This window comes from Heptranchias perlo, chromosome 21, assembly GCF_035084215.1.
Source record: "Heptranchias perlo isolate sHepPer1 chromosome 21, sHepPer1.hap1, whole genome shotgun sequence".
NCBI lineage: Eukaryota > Metazoa > Chordata > Chondrichthyes > Hexanchiformes > Hexanchidae > Heptranchias > Heptranchias perlo.
Genome location: NC_090345.1, coordinates 31,118,556 through 31,133,309, shown reverse-complemented (window position 1 = coordinate 31,133,309; position 14,754 = coordinate 31,118,556).

Genomic DNA, 14,754 nt, shown 5'->3' with positions numbered 1-14,754 from the left:
GAAGGAGCAAAGCTCTGAAAGCTTGTGATTTCAAATAAAGCTGTTGGACTATAACCTGGTGTTGTACGACTCCTTACATTTGTCCACCCCAGTCCATCACCGGCATCTCCACATCTTGATTTAATTAAGCCATTATCTTTGGCCCCCACCACAAACTCTGTTCTCTAGCCACCGATTCCATCCCACTCCCCAGCCACTGTCTCAGGCTGAATCACACTGTGCGCAACCTCAGCATCCTAGTTGACCCTGAGCTAAGCTCCCAGCCCCATTTCCTCTCCATCACAAAGACCGCCTACTTTCCCTCCATAATATTGCCCATCTCCGTCTCTGCCTCAGCTCATCTGCTGCTGAAACTCTCGTCCACGGTTTTGTTACTTCCAGACTCGACTATTCTAATGCTCTCCTGGTTGGCCTCCCATCTTCCACCCTCCATAAACTTGAGCTCATCCATAACTCTACAGCCCGTATCCTAACTCGCATCAAGTCCTGTTCACCCAACACCCCTGTGCTCGCTGACTTATGTTGGCTTCTGGTCCACCAAAACTTAAAATTTGAAATTCTCAACTCATGTTCAAATCCCTCCAGGATTTCATCCCTCCCTCTCACTACAACCTCCTCCAGCCTTACAATCTTCCGAGAACTCTGCGTTCCTCCAATTCTGGCCTCTTGTGCATCCCCCAATCCCTTTGCCCTACCAATAGTGGTCATCTAGGCCCGAAGCTCTGGAATTCCCTCCCTAAACCTCTCTGCCTCTCCATCTCTCTCTCCTCCTCCAAGAGCCTCTTTGAAACCTACCTCTTTGACCAAGTCTTTAGTGACCCCATCTAAATCTCCTTGGGACATTTTCCTATGTTAAAGGCACTATATAAATGTTGATGCTGAGAGATGTTCTGTCCACTGCTTTTGTTTCAGGAGTTGCAAGGGGGTGTTCACAAAACCCTTGTCCACAATTCAAAGAGTAGTGACTTTCATTAATGGCTATTTTGAGGCCGTTAAAGAGAAGGCAGGTCCTTGATTGCTGGACCCCTCTGATTGACAGCTTGGTAGACAGAAACTTTGGACTGTTTATTTCTCTGAAGCAGTCTCACTGCCAGACTTTGGCCTGCTGTTTTGATCCTGACAGGATCTTGACTGATTTTCCTGGGTCAGAGCTTATTAAATATGCAGGACAGACTTTTGGTGGAATCCCCACGAGAGAGAGAGAGCCCAGCAGATGGGCAGGTGTGGGACACCCACTGCAGCACCTCATGGAGGAGGTAGCAAAACCACCCCAAAGATTTTTATTTCATTGTTGAAAAGAGGCTCTTGAAAAGACACAAGTCCTCCAGCTGGAGGTAAGGGGCCTGAAGCGAGGGAAAGGTAGCCCCACATCCCAAGAACAAATTCTTAAAAAGGCAGTAGTGGGATTTCCCCAGGCTGTACTGTCACCCCTCTCCTGCCAGTTCCCAGTGGTTTGGGTCAATTGAGGCAGGAGGCAGCGAAATCAGATATCAGTTAATGCAGCATGGCACTCAGGGGCTAGCGGCTGAGTACCCTGCTAGGAGGCCTGGAGGAAAATTCACCGGTAGTGCTGGCAAGGATGGGGATCCAGCGGGAGGCCACCCTACCACAATTCCCATAATTTTCTGCCATTATACCACTTGATTTCAGTATACCAGAGGAAAATACAGACCTTCATCTCACAAATTAAGGTGGTAGTTCTCAGACACAGACAGGCTTGTCAGAAGGTGCGTGAATTTCAGAGCCAGCAGCCAAAATCCTGTCTGTTTTTAAAAGCCTGAACCAGCTTAACCAGGAAGAGTTAAATTCGTAGGTAGTCTTCGGTTTTCAGACCCACCTTTAAAGAAAAAGCAAGTTGCACCTTTGTTGTTTTCATGCACCAAGGAGTGTAGGGATATATATATATTCTCACTGTTTTAAACATTATATTGTTCGTACACTTATCTCATGTAAATAAAACCATTTGTCACAGTAAGTTTGCTGTTCATAAAGAAAGGAGAATTCACGTGGCACAACATGATACATTCCAGTATCCAGCATTCAGAGAAATGGTTCTCTGTTATGATTCTTGTTGTTTATTTAGAAATTGGACTATAAAAACATGCACTCTGGATTGTTAGTCCATTTACTGGAGTGGCTATTGATGCCGGACCTGGAAAAATATCCCAGCTTAAATACCCAAAAGCTGTGACACCTCTGAAAGGCCCTCTTTCCTTCTCTTCCCTGCGGTGCCTCCAAAACACCACTGCTCCTTGTTTCCCCCGCTGTGTTCCCAAAGGATGCTGCTCTGTATCTACTCCACAGTACCTCTGAAAGGCTGCCAACCAATATTGAAGCTCTTCTCCCGTGCTCTACTTCAAACACCACTGCTGCATCCCGCCACTGCTATTGGCTCAACTTTATTTCTTAAAATACTAGCTGTGCCTGAACTTCAAAAATCATTTTGTAAAATCTTCTGAAATTTGTACTGCTGAAATTTGTGGCTCCAAATCTTCCCATTGCCATTCAACCTAGTCTTCCCATTATCCCTGAAACTCCACTGCATCTTCCCTGCCTACTGTGGCTCAACCTTATTTTAAAAGTTGCGTATTCTATATCTCTCCTCCTACTGCCTTTCTTTCCTCCATTGTCCTTCCCCACTGCCCCAGCTGCCAATCTTTCCCTACTAGTTTAAGAGTTCAACCACAGCCCTTCCCATTTCCACCTACTTGCTCCCATGAATTTCAAAATAAATATTTTGCTATGCTAATACCAATCCCTTTCCTCCACGATCTTCCTTTCTGTCTCTTTACCTCCCGCATCTAGCCTTTCCCCAACCCCACCGAGTGTTAAAATATTCACCCTTAGCCTTGTCCAGGCTGCCTAATCTCCCTTGTCTATCTATTTCCTATTTATTAAAAATTCAAATAGCATACACTGCCTGAAACTGTCAGTTACTGCCTGTAACACTCTCCCATAACTACCCTATTGTTATAAAATAGTAAATCCTCTGACTCACCCGGAGCAATGCCAAGGGAGATCTACTAGTAGGTTTTAAAGCTTTTGGAAAGAGCATCAATCTTTACTACACAATTAAGTTAATCTTAAAGCAGAGTATAAAAAGGGTGTTTAATTTTTTGATGATCTTAGAATAGCTGATTACCAATGAAACAGGGGCGTTAGAACATGTGAGAGAGGCACTTGTGGCGTTAACAGACATAGCTTTTGTTTTATTGATTGCTCTGACACTGGACGTTTAGATTTAATAAGGAAAAAAACTCATAACCTATTCTTTATAATTGGTTAAACGTGGATTTAGAGTATCAGGCTTATAAACCAATTACATCTTGCCAGTGTCAATGAAGGAGTTCACTGTACTTTTTGAACTATCAGTGTCTTTCAGACATGCAGCCCAAGTAACCCTGGGGGGTAAGTTAATCAGCAATTTCCATTGCTCACTTCCCCATATCGCCATTCCTGCATCTTCTGAAATTGTGCATACCTACATTTACAAATGAATTTGCAAATAGTCTTTGATGCCAAGGTATCAGGTTGCTGCTGTACATGCCAATTACAATAGCAACACCCATAACTCTTTTATTGTTGCCAATATGAAACTAAGTAGGAGGTTTAGGGAAGGAGAATGAAGTGGCGGTTGGTTGTTCAGTAAAATGTGAATGTAGGATTATCAGTATTCCTTTTTCATTAATGCCTGTCCTCCTTTCACAGGTTCACAAAGGCTATAATCTGTATCATGGCTCAAAACTGCACAAGGGAATTGTAATGGGGCTCACATAACACCAAGCTAGTAATTGGAATTTAAACAATGACATTTTGATATCCAGAGATCAGAGGAGGGCAGATCACAATACAACCTTAGAAAGTATGCAAATACTTTCAAATGCAAAATACTGCGGATGCTGGAAATCTGAAATAAAAACAGAAAATGCTGGAAATACTCAGCAAGTCAGGTAGCCTCTGTGGAATGTTGTCCACAAAGGCTGCCTGACTTGCTGAGTATATCCAGCATTTTGTGTTTTTATTATGCAAATACTTTGTTGCCTGTTGGATTGCATAACACAGCTATGCTGTACGGTATTACTAATGACACCTCTTGGTAACTATACTAACAAACAGATGGTGGAGGAGGATATGCAAGCAGGCACATAGCAACAAGATTATGCAGTTATCAGAGATGTCAGAGAGGTCCGAGAATGCCTCGATTTTTAAAATTCTAATCCTTGTTTTTAAATCCCTCCATGGCCTCGCCCCTCCCTATGTCTGTAATCTCCTCCAGCCCTACAACCCTCTGAGATCTCTGCGTTCTTCCAATTCTTGCCTCTTGCGCATCCCTGATTTTAGTCGCTCCACCGCTGGCGGCCGTGCCTTCAGCTGCCTAGGCCCTAAGCTTTGGAATTCCCTCCCTAAATCTCTCCGCCTCTCTACTTCTCTCTCCTCCTTTAAGACGCTCCTTAAAACATACCTCTTTGACCAAGGTTACCAGTCCTAATATCTTCTTATGAGGCTCGGTGTTAAATTTTGTTTGAAAATGCTCCTGTGAAGCGCCTTGGGTTTTATTACGTTAAAGGCGCTATATAAGTGCAAGTTATTGTTCACAATCCGTAAACCACTTGTCTTTAGGGTTTTGAGCACCACTGTCATATATTCACAAGTTGTGCATTGCACTGATTCAGGATATGGGCCTCTATTAAGAAACAATAGAGGCGCCATTACACCACTGGGTGTATTCTATAGGCCACCAACCAGTGGAAAGGAGATAGAGGAGTTAATTTGCAGGGAAATTACAGAGAGGTGCAAGAACTATAGAGTAGTGATAATGGGGGATTTCAACTATCCTAATATAGACTGGGATAGTAATAGTGTAAGGAGCAAAGAGGAGGAGGAATTTCTGAAGTGTGTTCAGGAGAACTTTCTTAAACAGTATGTTTCCGGCCCAGCGAGGAAGGAGGCATTGCTGGATCTGGTTCTGGGGAATGAAGTGGGTCAAGTGGAGCAACTGTCAGTGGGAGAACATTTAGCGAACAATGATCATGGTATCATAAGGTTTAGGTTACATATGGAAAAGGACATGGGGAAATCTAGAGTAAAAATACTTAAAGGAGGGCCAATTTCAGTGGGTTGAGAACGGATCTGGCCCAGGTAAATTGGAATCAATGATTGGCAGGTAATCGAACAATGGGCAGCCTTTAAAGAGGAGATGGTTCAGGTACAGTCTAGGTACATTCCCACGAGGGGAAAGGTAGGGCAACCAAAGACAGAGCTCCCTGGATGACGAAAGAGATAGAGAATAAGATGAATCAGAAAAAGGGGGTATATGAAGATGTCAGGTTGATAATACAAGTGAGAACCAGGCAGAATATAGAAAGTTCAGAGGGGAAGTGAAAAAGGAAATAAGAGGGACAAAGAGAGAGTATGAGAATAGACTGGCGGCCAACATAAAAGGGAATCCAAAAGTCTTTTATAGACATGTAAACAATAAATGGGCAGTAAGAGGAGGGGTGGGGCCGATTAGAGACCAAAGAGGAGATCTACTCATGGAGACAGAGGGCATGGCTGAGGTATTAAATGAATACTTTGCATCTGTCTTTACCAAGGAAAATTTGGTGTCAGAGTCTCAGTAAAGGAAGATGTAGTTGAGATACTGGATGGGCTAAAAATTGATAAAGAGGAGGTACTAGAAAGGCTGGCTGCACTTAAAGTAGATAAGTCATCCAGTCTGGATGGGATGCATCCTAGGTTGCTGAAGGAAGTAAGGGTGGAAATTGCAGAGGTGCTGGCCATAATCTTCCAATCCTCCTTAGATATGGGGTAGTGCCAGAGGACTACCCCATATCTAAGGGGCAAATGTTACACCCTTGTTCAAAAAAGGGTGTAAGGATAAACCCGGCAACAACAGGCCAGTCAGTTTAATCTCGGTGGTGGGGAAGCTTTTAGAAATGATAATCCGGGACAGAATTAATAGTCACTTGGACAAGTGTGGATTAATAAAGGAAAGCCAGCACAGATTTGTTAAAGGAACTTTATTGAGTTTTTTGATGAGGTAACAGAGAGGTTGATGAGGGCAATGCGGTTGATATGTATATGGACTTCCAAAAGGCGTATGATATTGTGCCACATAATAGGCTTGTCAGCAAAATTGAAGCCTCAAGTTCTAAATCCTAACTCGGACCAAGTTCTGTTCACCCATCACCCCTGTGCTCACCAACCTACAGTGGCTCCCAGTCCAGCAGCACCTCAAATTTAAAATTCTCATCCTGGAGTTCAAATTCCTCCATGGCCTTGCCCCTCTCTATCTCTGTAACCTCCTCCAGCCCTGCTCAACAGACTTTAATTCAGAATCCTGCCTGATACACACATACTTAGCATTCGTCCTTCCCAAATGTATAACACTACATTTAGCCAAATGAAACATGACAGACACGGGTCCCGTTCCCCCATCGTATTTAGATAGGATTGTAGTTGTTTTTTCTCATCCAAGGTTCTAACATTCTGGTTCATACTTGAGAAAAGCTAATTCAACAACAGTCCAGGGCAATGACAGAGGCGAAGATGATAAGAACCAGGCAGTGGACCATGAGACTGCTGAGTTTCAAGAACAGAGTCCGAGCAGAAAATATATTACACACTGTGGTTAGAATTCAACTCTCAGTGCTGAAGTGGATTTCTGCCATTCCTCTGTTAACAGTAAAAATCTTAAGACATTTTATAGCGCTCAATCTTCACTGAAAGGATTCTTCAAGGGACGCTGTGATTGTATCAATTCAATGTGCCAACACAACTGAGTGAATTAAAGTAGTCCTACACCATTTGCAATATTGGCACCACATAACTGGATCATATCGCAGCTGATGTTTCAGCTCTTGCAGCTGAATATTCAGTATAGACTTGAAATTCCACTCAGCATTATTTTTTAGCATACTGGCTAACATGCTCATGTAAAATTCTTATTTGTGTTAATGACTTAGTTAAAATAGACACACTGAAGTTTCACAGGAGCAGATTATCAGTGTACTAAAGTTAGTGCTCAGCAAAATTTGAACCTTTACATTATTTGTTAGCTTGAAATCATTGCAGTCAGATGCAATGTTCAATAGGTAAAGCCGTCCTTTGTTGTTTTTATTAAGCTTAGAATATGACTCACTTTGCATTCAGGTATTAAAAGGAGCCAGTCATGTAAAGTGCAGACTTAAAAGCAACATCTTGGAAATTGAGAGCATTTATTAGTGGGTTATGCATCTGTGTGATAGTTTAAAAGGCATGCATGAAGACTGCATTTAAAGTCACATGGCACTTACTAGGGCTAGTGACAAAAAACACAAACAACCCTGTTCCTCCAATCGCCTTGCACTTGGTAGTACTCAAGATTGTAATGAATGTGTCCAGTAGTAGCAACCTTTCAATAAACAAAACCTTGAAATGAGCCAGTAGCAGGATATTCATCAGTATGTGTTATAAAGAATGCAGTACTGAGCCTATTAAAAAATATATTATTTATGAAGTTACAATGAATTTACACTGAAACATTGGAACTGATTTTTCTCTTCTGGTGCAAGTCATGTTTTTTTACATAGAATTTACAGTGCCGAAACAGGCCATTCAACCCAACTGGTCTATGCCGATATTTATGCTCCACACGAGCCTCCTCCAAGCCTACTTCATCTAACCCTATCAGCAGATCCTTTTATTCCTTTTTCCTTTATGTGCTTATCTAGCTTCCCCTTAAATGCATCTATGCTATTCGCCTCAACTACTCCATGTGGTAGCGAGTTCCACATTCTAACCACTCTCTGGGTAAAGACGTTTCTCCTGAATTCCCTGTTGGATTTATTAGTGACTATCTTTTATTTAAAAAAAGCTGCCTGAGTTGTGATTCTTGGGTCAATTCATTTACATCTTTATTCACAGATCCAGGTGCAGACTGAGTCAACTGTAGGAACACACCAGTGGTAGAGGAGAAAATATGTGCCTAAATGAAACTTAGAGGGACAGAGACATTAAAAGGAGTGTCAAAAATTCTGAAAGCCTTTAGCAAGACTGAAAAGGCATTTCAACCCATTAGCAGCCTTTGCCAAGGCTGATGGGGCAGGGAATTGATATGTGCCCACATGCATGCCTTGCTGACTGACTCGTCCCATCAGTTGTTGTGCCAACACAATGCTGCATCTGGTTCTGCTGCTCCAGACTCCATGTAGACACTTCCCTACAGCTGTTGCTAGGTGGGTGAAACAATGCCTGCAAATATGATTGGTGGCATTTTTGCAGGTACAGCCAACCAGGCCTTGCTGACTGGTGGCCTTCATTGATGCAGTACCACAGGCCTGTGATTGGGGTGATTGTGAAGAATCATCCAGCGTAACTGTGAGTTGGGCCTTCACGCCTTTGGGCCTGTTGTCACAATATACACTGAGGGTTGGAACCTCCATCTGTACTAATCTTCTGCCAAAGCAAGATCTGGTCATCTCTGTATTCAGAAATGGATGTGCAGGTACCATGAGAAAGAAAACCAAAAAGACATAATGAAGAAAAGTGGACTGGAAATGGCCTCAGAGCAGTAAACAGAAATTTCCTTGTGGCCTTTTGAATGTTATTGCTTCCTCTGCTGATCACTGGTAACCCTGGATGCCCAGTTATAATGGGCATGGTTTCTTGCTGCATTAGATACGGTGTTGTCGTCAGAAAAAAATGCCAACAGCCTCAGAAGAGTGCTACAGGACTCAGACTGTTTCAAGTGGGAGCAGCCTCTGCCCCTCCCCCCCCCTGCCGGAAATGCACGTTGAGCATTAAGGGAAAAAAGTTGATGACAGCTTTTAAATTGTAAGGGTTTATAATTCAGCTCCAATTATACAGCTGAATATATGTTTTATACGTTGCTTATTCTTTAATACATAAGAATATAGAAAAGTACACAATTAAACAGTTGTAATAAAACACTTCCAACATTGGACTGGAATGGAATTTCTTTATACCAGTACAAAGCCCTAAGGGGTTATCACTCCACAACCTTTCCACACATTAAGCAAGAAGCAAAGTCATCCAGCATGTATAAATAATATGGGTAGGCTAAGGCTGTGTTAATCTAACAAATGTACCAATCGAATACAGAGAGGTTTCCGCCAATTCCTAGCGAAATTTTCTCTGCTGAGAGGAAACCCATATCTCTAACTTACCACTGATGAGAGGTAAAATTCCAAGACTTTGGTGCTTCTTGGTTGCTAGCTCCACAGAGAGGAAAGTATTTAATTTGGCAGCACAGCCTTTCAGGCTTAAAGATGGATACTGCCCTTACCTACTTAATCACATCCTCAGACCCCAGTCTGCTCAGGGCAATCCGAGCTAGGTAAAGCTTTCTTTCAAGCTGGTGGTCCCTCCATGAATCTTGCCAATCTGTTAGAAGACACTTAAAATTTGTTGAAATTTGCATTAGGAGTTCTTAAAATCACCCAAATGATTGGTAGTAAGGGACTTTATTATAGCCATATGCATTATACAATAGGTACAGTAAACTACATGTTCCTTCTCCTCCATTATGGACTGAATGGTCTTTTCTCAGTCCATTTTTTATATCCTTATGTATAAACAATAAGAAAAGCATCAAGCATATACAAATAACGCTGATACAACAGATATACTTGCAACAGTCATTTATTTTGTTGCAATTGTTTGGTAGTGGAGGTGCACTGTCGCACAACATATGCCCACAGTAAAGTATTTATGGACTGAATCTGTATCCATGCCATGGTTTGGCAACAGATCCTGATATAAGATTCCTATTGTGATTCTGGGGGGAGAGGTTACTAAATATATTGTGAATAGAAGAAAGAAGCAGAAATAGTTTCTCATGATGGTTTGATTTCTTGTTGTTTCCCAGTATTGACAACCTAAAAATGTTGTATAGTAACTTACAAAGGCATGTAACACTGGAATGCAGAAAATGAAAATCAATCAGGAGCGTATCATTTAATACAGCTCATCAGAGTAATTCTAATATACAAGTCGCATCAGGTAGTAAAACAAAAGCCAACTTGAGATCTGCAGCAGTGGTAATGGCCATCAGCTTTGGGACCATCTGGCTGCTGTCCAAAAACAGATGTCAGAAATTAAGACCAGCGCCAAACACGTATGGTGATACAACTCCAATACACACAATTATAATTGAAACTTTGTTCTGTTGCTTTAGATAACAAACATGGTTTGTCACCTTGTCACTCAACCTTGGAAGGTTGGAGATGGTAACCATGTTGCAGGCACTTTACAATAGTTCCTTTTCCAGCAGAAATTCAAAGCCTCCTCAAAGTTATGTGAAGGCTAATAGCAGCTAATGGCCCGTAAATTGCTCCGAGCGGTGAACAAATGGCACTCGCCATTCCATGGATTTACACTCACCCACTAACTTACCGTGGTCTTTACTGCGGAAATTACTTCCAACAGGAAGCTGAGAAGAGCCCAGTGTTAACTCCAACGAAGCTAGGACCCATGGGAGAAGCTAGAGGATCGATCTCTCCCCTCGACCAATCAGATTACTGGATCCTTGAAAAGCCGTGAAGAGTCAAAACCTTGAAGTACAAACTGCAATGTAAAAACCAGGAAGTGAAAGCTACAGCAATAAAATCGTTTGTAAAAACAGTTATAGACAGCGAAAGAGAGAGGGTAAGAAATATAAAAGACACAGAAGGAAAAAGTAAAAACAATTTTTAAAAATTTTTTTAATTTAAAAAAAATATATTTTTAATGACCAAAAACTATTAGAGTAATGAGACGCCACATTTTAAAAAGTTAATTTTTAGTTGTTTGGCAGTCATTAAGATTTACTGGCATTAAGCTGTTAAAACTTAGTTTGGACCTGGTATATTTAAGCGTACCTGTTTTGTGGTGATATTAGTTCGTTTGCAGCTGGGCAGAAGAGCAAGTTGATGCTGGTCCATTGATTCTGTTGACTGCAGCTGGCAATATTCCTTTAACACGAACCTGTCAGCTTGCTGGCGAACCAGGAAGAGCAAGTTCTGGATTTCCACGTTTGACTGTGCATGTGCAGAGGCTGGAACTTGCTCTTTCATTTGGCCACTAACAACGGCGAGCGCTGTTGAGCTCAGCATTCTATTTAAAGCAATTTCTGACCTAGTAAGTGGTGGCAGATTCAGAGAGGAGAGGTACAGGGATGTTGGGGAAGGGTAAATGTGCTGATGAAAAATGAAATCTTAGGGAACCAATTTAATTGCGATTGCCTTCATAAGATCACAAGATAATTAGCCCATCTCGGCTTATTCAACCAGAGAGACCCGACAGTCGCCCATTACTTTTCTTAAATGATAGTTTGTCTCTACTATCCTACATGGAAGTTTATTCCATGTGATCATCACTCTTTGTATAAAGAAGAACTTGCTCACATCAGTCCTAGGTTTGCCTTTCATTAGTATGAATCTGAATCCCCTTGTCCTACTGATTTCAAAGAGTGTTTTCAATTTACATTTGTTCATATGGTAATTTTTGAAAGTCTTCTTCTGCGGGATTTATAGAGGGACTATTAGGTTGAAACAAAGATCAGTTTATTTTTAGATAGTGTTCTGAAGTTACCAGGGCCGATCTTTCTCCCCCCCCCCCCCCTCACCTGGGTGCAAGTCAGGAAGAATGCACGTGAAGTGAACCCGTCTGTATTTCTGGCTTTAGGTCATCATCATAGGCCTTGAGGCTCCCCAGAAAAGCAGCACTGGAAGATAATAATTAAGCACAATCATTTTTTTTTCAATTTCGGGAGGAAATATAATGTAATACCAGCTATAGTTTACAAAGAGATCGCAAAAGCAGGAGTGATGTCGTCGGCAAGATTTGTGATAGTAGAATGCATACTACAGCAATGTAATGCATAAAAAACTTGCAACTGTAGACCGCTGGAGAGAGAAATTCAGCAACAGCTTTTTGTTTTTGTTCCTATAACAGTCAGCTGAAGGTGGCACTGTGTTATTTCCTCCAGGGACTAGCATTATTGTATGTTCAAAATGTGTTATGAGCCCTGCTGACTTACCTTCGCCCCCTATTGAGAAGCACTTTACTGTTTCTTCACACTCCTCCAGACAGCTCCTACATTTTCAATAAAACAATAAGGGAGATGGGTCTGAAACATATACAGGGGCAGTTATCCAAATGTTAAAGGATCTTCATTTCCATCCACAGTGCATGTTTACACCAGGTTAAATCTTTCCTTATTTTGCACTTCCTCCCTGGATCCTCGACTTTAAATTTGATGCAATATTTGTCTCAGACCACACCCCAGTGGTAATAACAATGAGTCATTCCGATAGTTCATTACTCTTTACAATGAGAAATAATTCATTTTCATAGATACCGTTCTACATATTTTTTATTTTAAGAGACTGAATTTGTAAAACTTACCGATGATAATGATATGAGCTAAAGCACAGGAAAGCTTGAAAGTCTTTCTGTAAGTGAAAGCTCTTTCTTTAACATCTAATTAAGGAAAATCTCTAACAATTAAACTATTGTAATAGGAAATTAAAGCATCACAGATTAGAATGATTCACCAGAACCCCTGATTATTGAAAAACTTCAGACAGAAGAAATTTGAACTACTAGTAATCTCCTGTGGCATTGTACATGTGGAGTTAAGAGCAAGTGTAGTCTTCAGATGAAGCTAGGTTAGAGGATGGGACATAATTTTACCAGGGTGCACAGATGTAATTTAGTCCCCATATTAAAGTCATACATTTTATCCTTAAACAATAATCTGATTTGGTATTGTTATTAATATTTAAATGGACAAATGTATGGCAATTTGGGAAGCAGAGCAGTAGAGTTGGCTGGAACATGGGAATTTCTCTGCAGCATAGGCTGAGGAACTGGGAGACACAAACTGAGGTGTTTCAGCACCACCACAGGCAGGAAGTTGTAATTACAGTGTGGCAAGATCAAATGAGCCAGTTCCCATTATAAATGTGGACATCGTTGAATTTATAATGGAAAACGTTTTTAGAAAGTGCATGCAAGACGTAAGATTTTTAATATATTGCTAGTCAGTCTCCTGTGGTGTTGAACACAGGGACAGAAGACTGAGTGTAATTTTCAAGTGAAGGGGACTAGAGGGGAGAGGATAACTGGACTAAGGCATACAGCATAATTCAGTCCTCATAGTAAAGTCTACATTCTGCACGTATTTTTATATTACCATTATAAATTCAGATCTGCACATGTATAATGGAAAGTGCCGACGCCAACTTGTCATGTTGTAATTACACCATTCTCCCATTGGTGGCACTGCAACACCTTCACTGGGGGAGGTTGTAATTACAGAATGACTAAATTACACAAGCCATTTCCATTATAAATATAGCCATTGACATTTATAATGGAACAAAATGTATACAGTGCATGCAGATATAAATTTTTAAATATATTAATAGGTAGATATTAGAAAATAACAATTAATAATTTGTTCTCATTATTAATCAGCAATCAGATTCTTTGATCACCAGCAAAGAACAGATTTCTGGTGCAACAAACGTGTAAAATTAACAGATCACAATCTCTTACCTCATTAAACGATCTTTTAGTAACACTATACATTTTACATCACTACTAAGTGATTTTGGCTTTGCAACAACACACATTGTGCAGTATAACCTCAGCCAACCTAACATGAGTTTGGATTTCAGCTACCGGTCTGAAACAACCTCCAGGAGATATTCTCATGGCTTTGCTTTCAAACTGGTTGCAGTGTACCTCCAATTGATGAGAAGCAAACGTTCAGGGAGTTTATTGGGCTGCCCTTTATGTTTTGAATGTTGATAAAGAACTGACTGTACATACCATTCTTTACTAATATGTAAAGAAACATATAAAATTCTAACAGGACTAGACAGACTAGATGCAAGGAGGATGTTCCCAATGGCTGGGGAGTCCAGAAACAGGGGTCACAGTCTCAGGATATGGAGTATGCCATTTAGAACCGAGATGAGGAGAAATTTCTTCACTCAGAGGGTGGTGAACCAGTGGAATTCTCTACAACAGAAGGCAGTGGAGGCCAAGTCATTAGATGTATTCAAGAAGGAGATAGGTATATTTCTTAATGCTAAAGGGATCAAGGGATATGGGGAAAAAAGCGGGAACAGGGTACTGAGTTAGACGATCAGCCATGATCATTTTGAATGGCGGAGCAGGCCCAAAGGGCCGAATGGCCTACTCTTGCTCCTATTTTCTATGTTTCTATGTCAGTGGCATTTGGCTGTCATGAATAGAGCTCAGTACATACTCTGCTTTTCCAAGATTTCAGTGTGGTGCAAGTCGAGTAGTGCAGCTCTGTACTGCTGCTCAGCATGACTTTCAAAGCGGGTTTTGCTCTCAAATGGTGTTTGCAATACAACTGCAGCATAAAAAGACGATTCTATATTTGTGCACTTCTAATGAGAAGTCGTGCCTGCTACGATCGCAAGTTGGGAAGTGTAGGGTTGCTTTACACGTGGTGAGGAGTATGCCCATGATTTCCTGATATATGCTCCCATTGGGCAAAGTTAAGAGCCAGGAACATGCATTCATAAAATAGGCCTTTTAAATCTCCACTTTAGATACAGGACAAATTAATATGATATATTCAGAGAGCTGGATGAGAAATGTTACATCTCAGAGAAGAATATATTTGAAACAACACTAGATTCCATTTATGCAAAATGTTTCCATTTTAGATTAAAATGAAACTGGATTTGACTCTTACATTTGGTTAATGTCGGGATGAGAGTGACTCATTGT